Source organism: Heterocephalus glaber, unplaced genomic scaffold (assembly GCF_053883595.1).
Source record: "Heterocephalus glaber isolate CG9 unplaced genomic scaffold, H.glaber_assembly_v1.0 deba00001472, whole genome shotgun sequence".
Lineage (NCBI taxonomy): Eukaryota > Metazoa > Chordata > Mammalia > Rodentia > Bathyergidae > Heterocephalus > Heterocephalus glaber.
Window position 1 is genome coordinate 39,240,062 of NW_028258315.1, and position 7,601 is coordinate 39,247,662.

Sequence of the window (7,601 nt, forward strand, 5' to 3'; positions counted from 1 at the left end):
ATGTGGACAAAGAAGCAATGATATAATAGATAAATCAATTTTGAATGGAATAATAATGATAGTAAAATTTGTTTGAAATAGCTAAAGTGGTAATTGGGGTAAATTTATAGCTTTAAAGGTACACATTAGAAAATGAAGAAAGGGCTAACATTGGTTATTAAGCCTATCCCATGGAGAGCAGAAAAACAGACTCCAAAAGATGTTCGCGGTCTAATTCCTGAAACCTTCAAATGGGTGACAATATTTGGTAAAGGAAACTTGAAGGTGTGATTGATGACATAAACCTGGAGATAATCTTCAAGTATCCAGGTGGACTCAGTATATTCTGATGGATTTGTAAAAATGGAGAAACTTTTTCAGTAGAGTTAAAGATAGAACAAGGAATGGAGATTGGAATTGTGAGAGAGACTTGAGCCAATCACACTGGATTTGAAGACTGAGAAGGGAGTCCACAAGCCAAGGAATGTGTGTTATGTCTATACATTGAGAATGGCCCTTAGCTGATAAGCTGATAACTAGGAAAGGAACAAGATCCCAGTTATACAGTTACTGTATACAGAAAGTAATCCTTCCCTAGAGACTCTTTTTTTTTTTGGTACCGGGTCTTGAACTTGGGTCCTTGTACTTGTGAGGCAAGCAGTGGAACCATAGAGCTAAATCCCTGGCCACCTAGAGACTCTTAAAAGAATCCAACTGAGCAGACACATTGATTTGTGTTTATGTAAGATTGGTATTAGATTCATAACCTACAGAAATATAAAACAATAAAGTTGCACTATTTAAATCACTACGTTATTAGAAATTTGTGATCGCAGAAGCAGAAAACTAGTTGACTCATTTGAAAAAGAGACAGAAGACAAAAACTACCACTATTAAGAACACCAAAGTAGATACGAGTCCAGACCCCCTAACATACAAGAGATTAGAATATGATGAACTTTCTATGGCAATGCTATATTAACTCAGTTGAAGCATACAAATGATCTGAATCACATAAAAGGCTAAAGCTATTATGGAAGAAGTGGAAAATTTAAATAACTGCATATCTACTAATGAAATGGAATTTGTAATTAACAGTCTTCCCACAAAGAAAATTCCAGAACCAAATAGCTTACTGTTAAATTCCATCAAATATTTAGGAGAATAAATGGATAGTGATCCTACACAAAATAGTTCATTAAATAAAGTAGGAAAAATACTTTTCAATCTATTTTATGAGTACCATTTGTCTGATACTACATCAGACATCACAAAAAGACAGATGCCAACCATTGCTTCTCATAAATATAGACAGAGATGTGCTTAATAAAGTACTAGCAAATCAAATCCTCAATGCAAAGAATGATAACATGCATCCACTGTGAAAGGTCTTAGTAAATCAGGAATACAAAAAGGATTCCTTTTGTGATAAATGGTATGCACGAAAGCCCCTCATATTCTGGAGTAAAGACTGAATATATTTACCTAACATTGGCAAAAGTCAAAGGATAGTCCTTTAAATAATTTCTATTTAACATTTCACTGAAAGTTCAAGATATTTCAGATAATTAAGAGAAAGATCAGTAAAGAAGAGGCCTTTTGATACAGGTTTCTGTTTTATGTATCAAAAATGTTTAAGGGAACTAATGATGAATTTGGAAAGGTAGTACTATAAGAGACTATTGCAGAAAAATCAATAGTTTTTATATAATAAACACAAACACTTGGAAAATGAAATAAAAAATACAATTCTACTTAAATAACACCCAAACCATTTTATACTTAGGAATAAACTCAACAAAAATAATAAAATATATGTTAACTATGAACTACAATTCATTACTTGAAAGAAATTAAACAACACCTAAATAGATGGAGAAAAACTAAACAACTATTTATGGTTGGAAGACTTAATATATTTCAAATATCAGTTATAGAAATTGAACTATATACTCAATGCAATTCTAATAAGATTTTAACAGGGTTTTGTTGGGGTATATATTTGCTAGTTAATGTTAAAATTTTTTTTGAAATGAGAGCAAAAAAGTGGTTGAAAAATTACTAACAAGATAAATCTGGAGAATTTATTTTATCTGTTGTTAAGATGCCATTAACCTAGATTAGTCAATACAGTTTAAATTAGTGAAACAGTAGACATATAAATGAATGGCATAGAGTAGAAATTCTTGAAAGTGACCAAAGCATGTTTCATTAATTTATTTTGACAAATGACCTAAGGAAGTTAAATGGAGGACATTAGTTTTTCTAGTAATGATTTAGCCACTGTTAAATTAGTAATAGCTTATCCACTACTAATGTGGTTTATCCATACAATGATATACTTCTTAATAATAAAAAAACATATGTGTGAATCCCAAAGGCATTATGCTAAGTGAGAGAAGTTAGAAAAAAATTGAAGTTTAATGTTAATTTCATAGAAACATAAAATGAACGCAAAATATAACCTAGATCTCTCAGTAAAAACTGAAATTATAAAACTTATAGAGAAATACTTAGGTGAAAAAATTTTGTTTTTCGGTAAACAAAGATTTCTTACAGCAGACACAGAAAGTATGAACCGTAAAATAAAACCATTTATATTGGTTATATGCTATGTTGATAATTTGAATTAGTGTAAATACAATAAAATTCTCCTTCAAAGACACTATTTTAAAAACATAGAAAGAAAAATGGTACATGGGGAGAAAAATATTTTCCATGGAGATATGTGAAAAGAGACTCCTATCCAGAATATAAAAAGATCTCCTACAACTTAATAATAAGAGAATGTATAGAGAACAATAAAAAATTGGACAAAAATTTGAACAGACACTTTATCATAAGTCAATGAGCTCATCACAAGTCAAATAAGCTTAACATTACTTGTTCTGAGGGAAATGCTGATTAAAATCCCAGTGTGATACCACCACAGTTGCATTAAAATGGCTACTACTGAAAATACTGGCAATCCCAAATCAACCATCAGCAAGGATGTCCAGCACCTGGAGCACTCACACAATACTGGTAGAAACATAAATTTTACAATTTCTTTGGAAAACTGTTGCATTTTTTAAAGTCTTGTTAAACATACATTTACCATATGACTGAACAATTTCACTTCTAGTTATCTTTCTGATATGCACATCTATGCTCACATAAAAACTTGTATATGGATGTTCATACAACTTTGCTTATAATAGCTTCTAAAGGGAAATTTCCCAACAGGTGAATGAATGAAAAAAATATGTGGTTTATCAATACAATGACATATTATCTATCAATAAAATATGAACTGATGAATGCACCCATATATGGGAATCTCAAAGGCCTTCTACTAAGTGAAAGAAGCTAGATCTAAAAGAATATACTGTATGATTATAATCATATAACTTTTTATATACTATAAACTGCTCTACAGAGACAGAAAGAAAATCAGCAGTTGTCCAAAAGCTGAGTGTGAGTTAACCTCACAGGGACACAAGGCAATTTTCTGCACCTTGATTGTCATAGTGGTTTCCCAGGTATGTACAACAATAACAATGTATCAAATTATTCAAGTGCTACTTTGAAAAGTACACAAAAAAAGGTTAGATTATATAGAGTTTCTTAAAAAGAGAGAGATTCTCTTCTTTTTTGCCTTGAGTCACATGTAAGAAGCATCCCAATAGACACTGGAACTGCATTTTTTAATACACACTGTTCTGTTACAAGTTTTCTCTATGGTCCTCTGGACATTACCATGTCAAAGAAGAGAAAAGAGTACAAAATGAAGTGGTGGGTATAACCACACATCAGTCCAGCACAAATGCAGAAATTAGGATTTTTAAACTTATTAATTGATCATTCTCTTGGATTTTGTTTAAAGCACTGGTGCACATTGCCTACCACAACTGTTTCTTTTTCTTGGACATGATCCTTCTTCCACAGGGATGCATATAAAATGATACTGCTGGAGAGATCATTTCCTTTGTATAAGGATGAGGAGACAAAAAATTAAGCAACAAAACCATGAGTGATTAGGGATAATGATTGAAACCTCCTAAAATAAAATTCAGCGCTTCTTCTTTTCTACTTTAAAAATGTATCAATAGGGCCATGGGTTTAGCTCAGTGCTTTTGCCACCTGCCTTGCAAGTGCAAGGTCCTGAGTTTGATCCCCAGTACCAAAAAAAAAAGTATCAATAATAATATTTTTTAAGACACCAGAAGTAGAAAAACTATATGTGGATATAGAAACAGAACTGAAGCCGTTATGGGAAGTAAAGAATATATCAGCTCCAGGAGGTCAGAAATAATGTATTATTCTTGATCCTAGTAGTCTAACATAGTGCTAAATTCATCTTTAATCAAATTACTTTTTCTAGCCTACCAGTGGAAATTCCACTACCTTGTAATTCCCTTGATGATCAAGATGTAGCTTTTTCATATTTCTGTTTCCCATAGGCTCTGCCATATTGCCTGTCACATAGTTGATACTCGGTAAATAGTTACAATGAATTGAGCCAATGTGAAACAACGCATTTTCAAAAGCAGTTCTTATACTTTCACCTTGCCTTTATATTTGCATTTGGGCATCATAGGTAATTTTGTATGTAAGTCTGTGTGAAAACTGTGTATTCTCTTCAATGGTATTTTCTATTTCAACATATGTGCAATTATAAGGTGAAACCATTCTCAAACTCTACAATAGCTAATGGCAAATGTAGAACTATTATTGTTAAATAATTTTGGAAATTGTAATGTCATTTCAGCAAGTGAAGATTTCAGCAAGTGAAGAAGAAGAAGAAAAAAAGATTTTGATATTATGTATACTTAGGTATCAGGATTTGGGGCTATTACTGCTTCTTTAGCTATTGAAAAAAATGGATAGGGCAAATGTAATTTAAGTGTTATTCAATATTTTATTAATAGGGGAAAGCATCATTTTAACTGTAGCAATCTATAGAATTATGGACTGATTACTAGTTCAAATGACAGAGTCCTACAGTGAAACCCATAATTTTACATTATGTTCTGCAAGAGATAATGGCAGCTCTTCACATATAATGGTATTGCTAGCTCAGAATCTTGTTAACACTAGTAGTGAGCAAGGTTGTGCTTAGCTTTTCCTATTCTTATTTTGAGCCAGAAATAAAAAATTTTCAAAGATTTACAGGCCTTTATTTTTACATATGAGATTTCAGTCAACTAAAATTTTGCAAAAAGAAGCAGCTTGAATCAAAAATTTGAGAATGGTAAAACTATAAAGAAATGAATCTTTTTTTTCAAACTTAAGAAATATGTGTGTTGTGATTTGACTTGCATTTAGCTCTTTGTAGCTATTCTAGTCACCGATTCTATGGAAAGTCGCTATGGAGTTAGTCGCTTGTTACTGGGCAACAATTTATTCCAATTATAACTGAAATGTTGCTAATAGACAGTTACTGGTAGATAAGAACACATTTTTAAAATGAACTATTAAATCCACAGCATTTTCTCTTGTTGTAAAGAGGCAGAAATTATTCTAACAATTGACATTTTCTAATGTTCCGAGATCTTTTTAAACATTTCAAGTGATCTAGGGGCATTGGTGAGGACCCACGGGTGGCAAGGTTCAGAGCTGTTAAATGTAGAAATGACACAATTAGATAGAATGGCTACAGAGACCAAGGACCAAGTGTCACCAGTGTATGGAATGCCAGATTCTCTGTAAGACGCAAATGGCATTCAACCTTGAAACAGCCACAGGAGAGTTTTTCCTTAGAAAAAGGCTTAATGGATATTTGGTAACTGTATTTTCTTCTTGAAAACCTCCCATTAATTTCCTACTTATTTACTCAAAACAAAAACTAAAGCTACAATAGTTTACAAAGAACAATGGAGAACAGAAAAATAAATTTCTTGATGTGCCATAGGTACATTTAAAAGGAAACTAGGAAAAAAAAAAAGGGAAATCCTTCTTCCTAAGTTTCTTGACCCAAATCAGAACAGATTCATCAAGAAGTCTAAACCTTTCCATGTGTCTTCCAACTTTTGAGGCTAGAATCTGGATAAGATCTAATTTTTTCACATAGATACATTCTTAAATGACATATCTGGTATACAGTAGTAATAGTAATAATTGTTTTTTCTTTACAAAATATTAAGATTCTATCTAAAATATACTAGCCATAGCTGCAAATTAACACAAGCAAAATTCACATGCATAGAAGGATGAGAAATACACTAGTTGCAGAAAATTTAACCTTGAGAACTTTATCATATGGTTAACCGTTATGCATTTTGGAGTGTCTTAAGTGACCTGCCCGTTCTAAAGGCAGTAAGAAAAGCTGGTTCCAAAAAATTTACACCATGTCATTTCAGTTTCTCCCCCACAAACAGAGTAACAGGTAAGGACATTCTCTGTAGCAGTTCCAGGCAGAGTATATAGAAATACTTGTTGAATTTAATTGAGTTGAATTAAAATTTGTCTTTTTAAAGAATAAAGTTGCCATCTCAAGTACAAGGTCCCCAAATCATGCAGGTTCTCCACAGCTGACTGTCTAATGAACTCCTGACTAGTTACAGATGAAAGGGATTAAAATAACTTCTCCAAGCGCTCACTTTAGTCTCTTTCATTATCTGGACTAAGGAAGTCTACGATAATTACAGTATTACTTAGGAAAAGTTTCATCCTTGTACTTCTTATTTGGGGAGTAAACAGCAAACCAGTTATGAACTGGAAGGGTCCTGTTAAAAGCAACAGTACCCCCTTTAAGGCAGGAACTTGGAGAAACTCAATAATTCTTTCTGACAGGACACTGAAACTCCAATCCCAAACAATCAACAACTCATTGTAGTAGTGCGATAGTCTTAGCCCTGTTGCAACTGGCCGAATAGTCAATTTGCAGCGAGAAGCATCATCAGAATAGACAGGGATGCTGTTATTACCCATTAGAAGTATGACGCGAAGGTCATATATCAGGCAATTACACCTTTTCATTACACGCTAACCCCTCACAGCAGGGAAGCCACGCTTATGACTGCATTAAACAGACAAAGCCTTCAGCTCTTTAAAAAACCGAAAAGCCAAAAAAAAAAAGGATAAAAAAATTAAATTCGTTTTCTTACCAGCACGTTGCAGCACCAACTCGCTCACAGGAATGTTGCCTTTACAGGTTTCTCTTTTAATTATCCTGGAAGCAGGGAGACAGGGGAAAAAAAAAAAAAAACAGGCAAAGAAGAAGAAGCAGGGTGGTTAAATTAGCGTGCTGGAATCTTTTCAGTTTGTCGCAGAGTAGAAAAATAAAAAAGGGGAAAAAAAGGCTCAGTAATTTAAATTTGCTCTCAGTTCAGGCTGCATCGCTGGGTCCCGCCCCTTCTTCCCGCTGGGTTCCACTACCTGCAAGGCTGGAACTGACAGCTACTGTGCAAACAAAAAAGGCAGCAAGCACGCGGGGACCATTCTGTCTGCTGTGGGGTCTCACTTGTCCTGACAGCTAAAAATCACCAGTGGAGAGGTGTTCTAAATTTTCCATTTGAGGTTTTTACGTGTAATTCCCTTCCATTTGAATTGATACACCATAGTCATTAACAGGGGTCTGCTTACTGTATGGGTTTAAAATGTTCATTTAAAAATCTAGTTACTATTAGTATTAATAACAG

General features: G+C 33.4%; 1 protein-coding gene across 4 annotated transcripts in view; it reads right to left on the bottom strand.

Moving 5' to 3' along the window:
- Positions 1 to 7,319, bottom strand: part of Celf2 (CUGBP Elav-like family member 2) — an 830,356-nt gene extending 823,037 nt beyond the window's left edge. For 2 of the 4 annotated variants that reach the window (XM_087181290.1, XM_087181288.1), the window contains exon 1: positions 7,068 to 7,319. The gene's annotated coding sequence lies outside the window, so the exon portion shown is untranslated. The remainder of the gene's footprint in view (positions 1 to 7,067) is intronic. The other 2 variants (XM_087181297.1, XM_087181287.1) reach the window with 1 other exon arrangement.
- Between the last annotated feature and the right edge of the window lie 282 nt (positions 7,320 to 7,601).